Raw genomic sequence first — 12,402 nt, 5'->3', positions numbered from 1 at the left:
TTGCTAAATACAAAATTTTCGCTAACATTAACTTTAAAAATTTTGGTCAGGTGGCCCCTCCCCCGAAATGAAATCCTGGCTACGTCCCTGTTCCAGATGCGCCAATATTTATAATAAAACTAGCAGACCCGGGTCCGTGTTGCTGGGCCGTCGCATTGAGTTTTAATGACAACTTTTAAGGACTTTATGCTTTACAATTTAAAAAAAGGTATTCTCTACATCATTTCTTTGGGTCCATTGTCCAACCGAGTAATCACTGAGCATTTTAAATTTATCAACAGATTTTGTCTGCAAACATTCATTTATTTTACGGACTTTGTCGGAGTTTTTCGCCCATTGATACTGTTTAGGATTTATTATCGTCCATATCCCCTATCTTAATCCTAAAGCGATCTAATTAAAAAACTTAAAAAATGGTAAAATCGAATTCTCCATCTTATTGACACTTATACATATGTTTTTAGTTTTTCATGGATAATGAACATCACCATTTAAAGAAGTTTGTAAATATGTATATAGTTTTTCTTAATAGAGAAATTACGTGCCACCTTCAAAATTCACGCCTACATATACGATGGCACATTCCACAAAATTTTATGAAAATAGGTTCGTTAGTTTTCGAGATTTAACGAACATAAGAAGTGGTGTGGACTTCGGGCACCGAAAAGAACATTATATCGGATGCGCAACCACTTTGTCTCGAAAATTAATTTGCAAGCCAATACACTCATAAGTTTAGCAAATATATCGATTAGAAAACAATAGGCTCTCGAAAATCGTCAACAAATTCCTGAAAATTTAATGAAATTAGGTTCAGTAATTTTCTGAAAAAGAGGGGGGGAATAAAGGAGAGAAGTCTCCCTTATCCCGCTTGGGATGTTTGTGGAACATTATTAGGTTTGGAAAAATAATGTATTGAAAAGAGTGGGCGTAGTCATCAGTTTTCAAGCGATCTAATTATAAAACTTAAAAAATGGTAAAATCGAATTCTCCATCTTATTGACACTTATACATATGTTTTTAGTTTTTCATGGATAATGAACATCACCATTTAAAGAAGTTTGTAAATATGTATATAGTTTTTCTTAATAGAGAAATGACGTGCCACCTTCAAAATTCATGCCTACATATACTATGGCACATTCCACAAAATTTTATGAAAATAGGTTCGTTAGTTTTCGAGATTTAACGAACATAAAAAGTGGTGTGGACTTCGGGCACCGAAAAGAACATTATGTCGGAGGCGCAACCACCGTTGTCTCGAAAATTAATTTGCAAGCCAATACACTCATAAGTTTAGCAAATATATCGATTCGAAAACAATAGGCTCTCGAAAATCGTCAACAAATTCCTGAAAATTTAATGAAATTAGGTTCAGTAGTTTTCTGAAAAAGAGGGGGGGAATAAAGGAGAGAAGTCTCCCTTATCCCGCTTGGGATGTTTGTGGAACATTATTAGGTTTGGAAAAATAATGTATTGAAAAGAGTGGGCGTAGTCATCAGTTTTCAAGATATAAGATATATAACAAAGTGGGCGTGGTCCGGGATTTTGGCTCCAAATATGAACCTAGGGTCGGAGACACAACCCCACTGTCTCCCAATGCTAAACCCGGTATAATCATAAGTTTTGCATATACATATAGCGTTTAAAAGAAAGCCCTGGGGAAAGTACCCCACCTCCTCCGAAATTCATAAAATATACATTACCACAGAAAACCTTGAGCATTTGCTGCCAATTTCATGGAAATCGGTTTAGAATTTTGGAGATCTAACACATTTAAAAAAGTAAAATAAACAAGTAAAAAAGCATTAAGTTCGGCCGGGCCGAACTTTTCATACCCTCCACCATAAAATATTCATTCCTGTCCCCAACTTTAAGTGAGTACGTTAAAATGTCAGATAATGTATATAAAATGCTTCATTCGGGAGGTCCTTTTTTATGGTGCCTATATCTAACTGTTGACAATTTTTGTGGGCTAGAAATTGGGAGGTACTGTTATATAGGGGTTATAATAAAATATGGGCCTATGTTGACAGTTTTTGATGGGAGCCTTTAATGCCAAATAGCTCCTAATTCGGTTAAAAAATTTAACTAGAATCCTCAAAATATCGAAAATCGGTACATAACGTGGGAACTTCAAATGTCATTGACAGCTATTTCGGAGGTATCTGGGCTATACGAAAATATGAACTTAAATGAACAAATTACAGAAAGTTCGTCCAAAAAATAAAGCTAAGGTACGGAAAATCGGGAGGTTTGTTTTGTGGCTATACAAAAACATGGACCTACGTTCGGTTAAACATTTTAAGTAAAATCCTCAAAGTACCGAAAATCGGGAAGTATCGTTATATTGGGGCTATGTTGAAAATTGTTGATGCAGATGTGTGGTGACCACTACAACCTTCAAATGTCAAATTACAGTTAGTTCTGTTAAAAATTGTAGCTAAAATTGCCAAATTACTAAAAATTGGGAGGTACCGTTACATGGGAGCTATATCCGAACATGGACCTATGTTGACAATTTTTGATGGAGAGGTGTTGTGACCACTAAGAACTTCAAATGTCAAATTACTGCTAGTTCGGTTTTATATTGTAGGTAAAATCATCAAATTACTGAAAATCGGAAGGTACCGTTATATGGGGGCTTTCTTGACAATTTTTGGTGGAGAGGTGTGGTGACCACTAAGAATTTCAAATGTCAAATGTTCAAATTACAGATAATTCGGTTAAAACTTGTAGGTAAAATTCTCAAAATACCTGAAATCGGGCGGTAACGTTATATGGGGGCTATTCCAAAACATGGACCTATGTCCACTAGTTATAAATGTTTATTGACATTTAAGAACCCTAAATGTCAATTGATAGCTAAATCGGTCTGAAAATGTAGATAAAAACGTCAAAATGCCGTAAATCGGGGGTAGCTTTATATGGGGGCTATACCAAAACGTGGACCTAGGTCCACTACTTTTGTTATATAAGTTTAAGAACCCTAAATGTCAAATTATAGCTATATCGGTCTGAAAATGTAGCTAAAAACGTCAAAATACCGTAAATCGGGGGGTACCGTTATAAGGGGGCTATACCAAAACGTGGACCTATGTCTACAACTTTTGTTGTATAAGTTTATTGATACTTAAGAACCCTAAATGTCAAATTATAGCTAAATCGGTCTGAAAATGTAGCTAAAACCGTCAAAATACCGTAAATCGGGGGGTACCGTTATATGGGGGCTATACCAAAACGTGGACCTATGTCCACAACTTTTGTTATATAAGTTTATTGGCATTTAAGAACCCTAAATGTCAAATTATAGCTAAATCGGTCTGAAAATGTAGCTACAAACGTCAAAATACCGCAAATCGGGGGGTACCGTTATATGGTGGCTATACCAAAACGTGGACCTATGTCCACAAGTTTTGTTAAATAAGTTTAATGACACTTAAGAACCCCATATGTCAAAATATAGCTAAGTCGGTCTGAAAATGTAGCTAAAACCGTCAAAATACCGTAAATCGGGGGGTACCGTTATATGGGGGCTATACCAAAACGTGGACCTATGTCCACAACTTCTAATATATAAGTTTATTAACACTTATGAATCATAAATGTCAAATTATAGCTACATCGGTCTGATAATGTAGCTAAAAACGTCAAAATACCGTATATCGGGGGGTACCGTTATATGGGGGCTATACCAAAACGTGGACCTATGTCCACAACTTTTGTTATATAAGTTTATTGATACTTAAGAACCCTAAATGTCAAATTATAGCTTAATCGGTCTAAAAATGTAGCTAAAAACGTCAAAATACCGCAAATCGGGGGGTACCGTTATATGGGGGCTATACCAAAACGTGGACCGATATAGCCCATCATCGAACTTGACCTGCCTGCAAACAAAAGACGCATTTTCCCAAAATTTCAGCGTCCTATCTCCATTTTTGTGGATGCTAGAGTGATTACCACAGACGGACGGACGGACGGACGGACGGACGGACGGACGGACGGACGTGCTCAGATCGACTTAGAATTTTACCCTGATCAAGAATATATATACTTTATAGGGTCGCAAATGAGTATTTCAATGCGTTACAAACGGAAAAACAAACTTAATATACCCTCCATACTATGGTGGAGGGTATAAAAATAAGCAAACAATTAAGTTATAGTGTTTTATTTATAAATGTACGTAAACCTAGAAAATAATTTTTCATGATGGAATCTCTCAAATAAAACGCTTGCCGTTTAATATTGTCACAATTTTTAATTCAAATGCAAGCATTTTATTTGAGAGATTCTATCAAGATTAATTATTTTACAATTTTAAATTAATTTATAAATAAAACACTGTAACATAATTTTTTTTAATTATTTTTTGTGTCTATGTCTTTGCAATAATAACAAAAACTAATAATTAACATGTAACGCAAGATGTCAAGTAAATATTTTCAAAATGTAATGAAGGTTCCAAAATACCCCATTCTTTCGGTAATTGCTTAAAAATCATGACGTTTAAGGAATTTAATTCTTAAAAAGTGTTAACTGCTAACAAGTACCAACGATATTAGGCATAGCATGTCCCTACTAAGAGGATTATCATATGGGGGTACCAAATCATATTACTTGTAAACAATGTCCTATGGGTACCAAAACCGAAAATATCTGGAAACTACGATGTTTTATGAGTTTTTTGGTTTACCAGGATGAGCAATAATAAATATTACCTACAGCAGATTTTGATCAGTAGGATTAACAGATCTAAAGTACCAGGCCATATTAACAGTAAACGAGACCACCTGGGTCCATAACAGGGACCTAAAAGTGGTTTATTTAACTGAAGTTGGATCAAAGGATAAACAAACAAACAAACCAGAATATGTCCAAAAGGTACAAAACTCGCTTTAAAATGCATATGTAAAATATTGCCAATTTATAGCGATATTGTATAGACATAAAATGTAAATTATTTACAGCCAGTTCAGAGACTTCTATAAGTTTTTTTTGTTTCCATGGTAACACTGTAGCATTATTTCCCCGTCACTTAGGAAAATATGCAACAGTATTACTTAAGAGTACACGAAATGTCTCCAAAAGGTCTTAATAAGCATTACTGAAAATTGTGGAAATTTATACCCCACGTTTTCCTAAGGAACTTGGTCTCCAAATGTGCTGTTTTCTACTACTTCTTCTTCTTATCTCTTAATTAATTATACCCTCAGCATTTATGCTAACGAGGGTATATACACTTTCATACGGGCAAAATGTGCCTCATCGAAATAATGGTTTTAGACCCCAAGTATGTTTGAACCAAATGTGTTTCAGACAATTTGGAGTCGATTGAGCAATGTCCGTCCGTCTGTCTGTCTGTCTGGCTGGAGCGAACGATAACTCTCGAACGGATCTATCGATTCGGTTCAAATTTTGGCTTTCGTAATATTTTGCCCAAACTTAGTTTAAGTTCGAAAATGGGCTATATCGGTCCACTCCTTCCGGTACCTCCCCCACAAAAGTTCGAAAATGTTCGGAAAATTTGTGCGCACGATAACTCTTGAAGGGAGTAACCGATTTGGTCCATACTTTGCCCATCGTAAAGTGTGCACCAGACTTAGATAATGTTTCAATATGGACTCAATCGGCCCATTCCTTCGGGTACCTCCCACACAAAATTTGGGAAATGTTCAGTTTAGGGCCATCTCTCGAATCGCTCTGATTTTTGTTTTAGCAACTTGTATTCACCGCCCTCCATACGACGGAACAAGTTTCATTAGGGGCATGTCCATACTTTCTGAGAATATAGCCTGAAAGGTGTGAGGCGGTTGGAGCGCAAGATAACTCTAGAACGGATCTGCCGATTCGGTCCAAAATTTGGCGTTAGCAACATTTTGTCCAAACATAGTTTACATTTGAAGATAAGCCATATCGTTCCACTCCTTCAGGTACCTCCCCCACATAAGCTCAAAAATGTTCGGAAAAATTGTGCGCACGATAACTCTTGATGGGAGTGACCGATTTGGTCCATACTTTACACATCCTAATATATCTTCCAGATATAGATTAGGTTCGAATATGGACAATATTTGTCCACTCCTTCGGGTACCTCCCACACAAAATTTCGGGTAAGTTTACTTTAAGACCTGCTATCGAATCACTTTGATTTTTGAAGCAACTTGCATTCGCTGCCTCAATTACGATCGTAAACGTTTTTTCAGGGGCAAGTCCATACTTCTTGAGCAAACATCCCGAAGGGTGTAAAAGCCATAGGGTGCCATAGGGACCATAAGTAGTGGCTGGAAATCCACTTCCATAATGGTCAATGTAGATCCATTCCTTTCAGTATCTCCTCCGCAAAACTTTTGATCTCTAATCCTAATGAACATTTTTGTCGGTTCAAATTCCCAATATTTTTAAAAACCCCTAAATACATACGTTTTTTGGGAAAAATTATTTCAATATATACAGGCTGAGGGTATATCTCTGTCGGCAAAGCCGACTGACACTTTTTTACTTGTTTTAAGTTTAATAAACCACTTGGCTCCTCCTGATCGAGTTCTGCTGTAGGTAATATTTATTGTAATTGATGGCAGTCCATACTTGTAAACTGAAAAACTCATAAAACGTCTTAGGTTCCATAAATTCCCGGTTTGACACTTATAGGACATTATTTACACACAATATGATCTGATACCTCTTTGGTCCATATGGTCAACCTTTTAGTAGGGGTGTTCCCTGCCTAATTATGTTTATACTTGTTAGTAGTTTATCCTTATTAAGAATAAAATACATATTATGTCATGATTTTTAAGCATTTGCCGAAAACATGGGGTATTTTGGAGACTTTATTACATTTTTTAAACATTTACTTGACACCTTGCTTTACATGTTAATTATTTGTTTTGGTTATTATTGTTGAACTAAGGGTCATTATTACATGTTGCCTTTTACTATTGGATGGATTTGAAATCGCAAAATAAACCAATTTGGAGGACTCCGAGATATAATTTACGCATTAAAATTCAATGCTAAGGAGGTCATTCTTCAAATTTAATGATCACTTTTAATTTTAAGTTAACCGGAACCCTATAAATCTGTTCGAAAAATCCAATAAATAACAAAAGAAGGCTTGTAATAATGGGGGTAAGTGTTTTAATTTTTTATTTATAAATTCAATTTGGTCTTAAATGAAATGTGCTCGTTTTCTCAGTGTGAAAACAATTAATTGGCAGACTGTTTCTGCTTACATTGGCTATAAGAATTTGCCCATAAAATTCAAATCTGTGTGTGAAGTTTTTTCACCGAATTACCTTATAATTAAGATTGTATGCAATCTTACGTAGAAACTCATCACGCTCTGATACAGGGATATGAGGTTGTAAAAGAGTCATAACCCTAATGTACACGTTGATACGATCGAAAGTGTGTTACATCGGTATAATGTTTTTAGAACCCAAGGGCGTTTGGCGAAATCCGTTTCAGAAAATTTGTTGTCGTCCGTCCGCAGTTTAATCTCTGTTGGTATAGCCCACATATACCGGTACCTCCCGAGGTATTTTCCAAAATTTTAGCTACATGTTTGACCAAACTACTTGTTATTTGACATTTGAGGTTCCCAGTATCACTAAACTTCTCCACCAAAAATTATCAGCATAGATCCATGTTTTGGTATAGCCCCCTTAAAATGGTACCGCCCGATTTTAGGTATTTTGAGGGCTTTAGCTACATTTTTTGACTGAACTACATATAGTTTTATATATGAGATTTCGTGCCGTCACGAAACTTCTCCACCAAAAATTATCAATTAAGGTCTATGTTTTGGTATAGCCCACATTATGTACCTCCTGATTTTCGGTATTTTGAGGATTTAGCTACATTTGTTATCGAAATAGCGGTCATTTGAAATTTGGTATTCCCAGTGATCCGAAGACGACCATTTTGTTTTCGCAATTTTGGAAAATGCGTAATTTTTGCAATTTCCTGGAGAAAAAATTTAACATATATTGTGTTCATTGTTTTTTGTTTGGTAGGTAGGATCGTTGTCTTTAAGAACAGTGTCTTTAAATTGTCGTGGCGTTTATACGAAGTGAGCTATTTTATTTTTCCTCAGGTACTAAATTTTAGTGAAATTCAAAATTTAGTGGACTAGACCTTTTGGAGAACAGAAAATGATGCCAGAGAGTGACCTATTTCAGCCGAGATATACTTCTGTACCCTACCCGTTCCGTACGTTTAACACTTTTTAAAATTTTTTGAAATTACGTGGGTAAAAATTTTACATTTTTTTTTATTTAAAAAGGAGTATTTTTTTAATTTGGATAACATTTAATTTTTATACCCTACACCACTATGTGGTAAGGGGTATTATGTGTTAGTGCATTTGTATGTAACATACAAAAGGAAGCGAGATAGACCCATAGTTCCTTCTAGGGATATACATAGAATCACTTTCTGAGTCGATTTATGCATGTCCGTCCGTCCGTCCGTCCGTCCGTTCGCAACATACAGGTCGCATTTGTTGACCGATTTCGCTGAAAATTGGGGAATACCATTTAGCCGTCGGAAGATCAAGTTCGAAGATAGGATATATCGGTCCACGTTTTGGTATAGCCCCCATATAACGGTACCCCCCGATTTACGGTATTTTGACGTTTTCAGCTACATTTTCCGACCGATTTGGCTATAATTTGACATTTAGGGTTCTTAAGTGTCAATAAACATATATAACAAAACTTGTGGACATAGGTCCACGTTTTGGTATAGCCCCCATATAACGGTACCCCCCGATTTGCGGTATTTTGACGTTTTTAGCAACATTTTCTGACCGATTTAGCTATAACTTGACATTTAGGGTTCTTAAGTATCAATAAACTTATATAACAAAAGTTGTGGACATAGGTCCACGTTTTGGTATAGCCCCCATATAACGGTACCCCCCAATTTACGGTATTTTGACGTTTTTAGCTACATTTTCAGACCGATGTAGCTATAATTTGACATTTAAATTTATTAGGTCTATAAATAAATGTACCAAATTATATCGAAATCGGTTCAGATTTGGATATAGCTCCATATATTTTTCCGCCGATTTGGCGTATTTGCTGCACCAAACACGCTATATACGTCCGATTTTGATGAAATTTTGAATGTGTAACTGAATTCGGTCTCAAAATAAATGTCCCAAACTACATCGAAATCGGTTCATATTTGGATATAGCTCCCAAATATATTTTCGGCCGATTTGACGTATTTGCTGAAAACACGCTATTTACGTGCAATTTTGATGAAATTTGGAATGTGTGACTGAATTTAGTCTAGAAATAAGTGTAACAACTTATATCGAAATCGGTTCAGATTTGGATATAGCTCCTATGTATATTTTCGCCCGTTCTGTCTAATTTTTATGAAATTTGGGATGTGTATATATATTTATATAAATCAGTTCAAATTGATACATATCTCCTATATTTTACATATTCACAGTGGTGTAGGGTATCATATAGTCGGCCCCGCCCGACTATGATCCTTTCCTTACTGGTTTTAATATTGTTTCCAAATTTGTTTTTTTCATTTTTGTATTTTTATTGTTTGTTTTTTATTTTATTTTTTATTTATTTATTAAATGTCTATCCATCATTTCATCTAGTATCCAACTTAAAATAAGTAACAAATAATAAAATTTGAGTAATAAAAAATTAAATAGGTTACATTTGGTAAAAACACAGTTGAAACTAAACAAAATTATGTAAGAAATGTATATATGTAAATATGAAAACAAGGATTAAAAAATTAAAAAAAAAAAAAACATTAATAACACTGTGAACACAAATTTGGGGCAGAGACAATTCCTTTTGGGGATGAAAGCCCTTGATGAGTACATTAAGAATCTCGAAAGACAGATCTGCCTTGTGTCGAACTTCCGCGTTATGGCATAATGAAGTTTTTGCTAGAGACTCTCTAAGCCATCATAAATTAGCGTTATATCTTTGTTAATCTGTCCTTCGGGGTTCTTAATATACTCACCAAGGCCTTTCTTTCCCGAGAGGAATTTTCTGTGCCCCAGACTTTCACCTCCATTTTGTTGCACAGTGTAAGTAAAATATGAAAATTATTGATTTGTGAGAAATCGAATAAGCAATTTTTTGAAAATTAGCGCGTTGCTGATGATTTGTATTTGGCTTGGTAGTGTATTGCAAAGGCGTATGGTTCCTATAAAGAATTGTCGTTCAGAGACGAGACTTCATCTGAAGGGTATTAACTTTCTTTCTCTTTTAAATTGAGCAAACTGCAGTTTCTCAAAGAGGTATTTAGGTTTTTGTTTAATAATAATTTTATTCAGCAATATAAGGCACTTTGTAAAGAAGAGTATTTAGATTAAATCCGTTGTTGTTGTTGTTGTAGCAACGCATATGTGTTCGTTCGTGTATTATTTCAGTTATCAAGTTCCTCTGTATCCAGACTCAAGAATTCTGCAACCTGGACTGGTTGCGTCCATAAAGAATGAGGAGACAGGTGAGTGGGGTTAGCTGGGCAGTTGAATAAATGCAGAGTATCGTGTGGTCCCAATCCACATGCTGGACATATGTTGGGTATCGTGGCGTCAATTCTGGCCCAATACGAATTGAGGCGGCTCATCGTCCGGATCTTAACTGAGCTAAAACCACTCGTGTTTGCCTTGGCAGCTGTCGTTCTTCTGCTGCGATGGATGGGGGATGGTTTCCAAGTACGGCATTCACACTGTATCTTCGTACTGCTTGCGCAACCATATTGGTGTGAATGCGATTCAAGCCTGCCTGATAGGCTCGTTGATCTAGCGGTTCTGTTTTATATCTTTTGACCTCTCTCTCTAGATCATGAAGGTCTCTCCTGACGTGCCTTTCCATTAAATCGTGACAGGGATGCTCACTGCGGTAACACCCAAGCAGGTACTGCATCGACAACATCTTATTGTGCTGACGCACCTGTAAAACCTTCGCCTCCTCATGAAGATGGTCCACTGGTGTCATGAGGAGGCACCCTGTTGCAGTCCTCAGGACGGCATTCAGGCAGGTTTGAATCTGCTTCAACTGCGATGCGCTAACCTTTGCGGACCACGCTGGCGCCGCATAGCTTACCACAGACCGGCCTATTGCATTGTAGGTGGTCAACAAGGTTTCTTTATCAGCACCCCAAGTGCTGCCGGCCAACGACTTGAGAACCTTGTTCCTACTTCTGATCTTATTGGAAATAGCTGTGGCATGCGCGGACGACTTGAACATGCTATCGAACGTTACACCCAGTATTTTAGGGTAGTTAGTGGTCGGAATCAGTGCACCATCGACCAATATGTTCAGTGGGAGCCTCATCTCAGCCGTCCATGTGATGAACAGCGTGGCTGTGGATTTAGCGGCGGATATTTTCATATTCCGCAGATGGAAGAACTGCACTAGGTCAGCTATGTAGACATTTAACCTATCACATATGTCATCGACGATAGGACCCGACGCCAAGATCGTACAATCATCCGCATACATCACGATCTCTATGCCGTCTGGAGGGTGTGGAATTTCAGAAAGGTAGAGGTTAAACAGTTCCGGAGATATCACCCCTCCTTGGGGAACTCCCTGTTTCACTCTACGGGTTTTGGACTTCTTGTTTCTGAATTCTACAAACGACTGGCGTCCACACATATAGTTGATTACCCAACGTTTCAAACATGGCTGGAGATTAGTTTTCTCTATATCCTCGAACAGCTTGGCATGGTTGACGGTATCGAAGGCCTTCGATAGGTCAAGAGCCACCATGACTGTTCGGTCGCACGGCCTTTTCTGGTTCAGTCCTCTACTGATATGTGTGGATATGGCGTCTAATGCTGTTGTAGTACTATGCATTTTCCGAAATCCATGTTGATGTTGGGCAACGGGAAAACACCTTCTCATCGTGGGGAGGAGTAGCGCCTCTAGGATCTTTGCTACTGGCGACAGGAGTGAAATCGGCCTGTACGATTCACCTCTGCTTGCATCCTTGCCAGGCTTCAGTAGCGGGACCACCCTGCCAACTTTCCAGGCATCCGGTACAACATGGGTGGCTAACGATAGGTTGAGAACACTTGTTAAATACTCAACTCCAGGTTCATCCAGCTGCTTAAGCATTGCCATCGATATTCGGTGCGGGCCCAACGCTTTGGATGATTTAGCGTTTCGGATGGCATCTGCAACATCGCTCATCGTAAATTGTGGTGGTACCTCCTCGGCTGGAAGAGTTCTTCTTATACGGCGTAGCACACTTCTCTTCGCCCTATCACTCTCGGGGTGCTCTATGAACTGCCGGTTAAAATAACACGCGCACCTCTTTGGGTCAGTTACTGTCACGCCGTTGAAAGTAACAGCCGTTCTGTCATCCTTCTTTTCCGGACTCGACAGTGATATAACC

This window comes from Musca autumnalis, unplaced genomic scaffold, assembly GCF_047663935.1.
Source record: "Musca autumnalis isolate F117 unplaced genomic scaffold, ASM4766393v1 scaffold_3, whole genome shotgun sequence".
NCBI classification, from domain to species: Eukaryota; Metazoa; Arthropoda; class Insecta; order Diptera; family Muscidae; genus Musca; species Musca autumnalis.
This window is presented reverse-complemented; position numbering follows the sequence as displayed.